This window comes from Protomyctophum bolini (genome assembly GCF_963924005.1).
Source record: "Protomyctophum bolini genome assembly, chromosome: 6".
NCBI classification, from domain to species: Eukaryota; Metazoa; Chordata; class Actinopteri; order Myctophiformes; family Myctophidae; genus Protomyctophum; species Protomyctophum bolini.
Window position 1 is genome coordinate 48873055 of NC_137867.1, and position 1334 is coordinate 48874388.

Here is a 1334-nt window from a genome sequence, read left to right on the forward strand (position 1 = left end):
ATAACATAATGCTAACACCAAATGGGGTTTCCCGCCCTTTTTTTCTCTCTCAAAAGGGCACATTGCCAAAAGGGCAGGGGGTGCTCTAGCACCCCCTAGACAGAGAGAGAGAGAGAGAGAGAGAGAGAGAGAGAGAGAGGGGGGGGGGAGACAGAGAGAGAGAGGGCGGGAGAGACATAGAGAGACATAGAGAGAGAAAGGGCGGGAGAGACATAGAGAGACATAGAGAGAGAAAGGGCGGGAGAGACGTAGAGAGAGAGATAGATAAAGAGAGATAGACGCACACAACGTGCGCGTGCGTGTCAGTCTTCTCTCACACACACACACACACACACACACACACACACACACACACACACACACACACACAGTTTGTTATGAGGTTGAAACGTGCGTGTGCGTGTCAGTCCGTTTCATCACGTGTGTTTTCCTGTGTTTCCTCCAACAGATTCCTCTCCTCTGTCGTTGGATCCAAACACAGCGAACAGAGACCTCCTCCTGTCAGAGAACAACAGGAAGGTGACTCACACAGATGGATACCAACAATATGCAGCTAACCCCAAGAGGTTCACCTTTTGGCCTAATGTGTTGAGTAAAGAATGCATATCTGACCTGTGTTACTTTGAAGTGAAATGGAGTGGAAGGTGGGTTGGTATAGCACTGTGCCAGGATGACGTCAACAGAACGGATAGGGCTCTATCATGCTTTGGAAACACTCCTCAGTCATGGTCGTTAGATTACTATGATAGTATTAAACGCTACGTGTTCCGTCACAACCGCATTGAGACTGAAGTGTCAGGACCGGTTCCCTCCACAGGGGGGAGCCACAGGGTGGGGGTGTATATAGACCGCCCAGCAGGTGTTCTGTGTTTCTATGATGTGTGTGGAAACACAATGAGTCTCCTTCACACCGAGAGGACGACCTTCACACGACCTCTGTATGCAGGGTTATGTGTTTATAGTGGATCTACAGCAGAGGTCTGTGAGATCTGGTGAACATGTTGAACCTCTATACTAACAGCTGAGGTCTGTGAGATCTGGTGAACATGTTGAACCTCTATACTAACAGCTGAGGTCTGTGAGATCTGGTGAACATGTTGAACCTCTATACTAACAGCTGAGCGGGGTTCTCCAGGGCTCTGTCTGTACTTGGAGCCGTCTAGGAAAACGTTTAATTTCCTTTGTTTTTTAAAGCAGGTTTAGTTTAGATTCTGTGAAAATGTGTTTTCTTTTTAATTAGTTAAAGTTTGTATTGTCGGCCTAATGTATTGGTGTCACTCAGGGATGAGATTCAAAAAGCTAAATCAAATCAAATAAAATATCAGAACAGCCTC

At 46.7% G+C, this 1334-nt stretch overlaps 1 long non-coding RNA gene across 1 annotated transcript; it reads left to right on the forward strand.

Annotated features, from left to right (window-relative positions):
* The first annotated feature begins 880 nt into the window (after nucleotides 1-880).
* Nucleotides 881-1334, forward strand: LOC308317205. The gene is made up of 2 exons (XR_013964235.1): nucleotides 881-978; nucleotides 1075-1334. It is a non-coding gene; the product is annotated as an uncharacterized lncRNA (long non-coding RNA).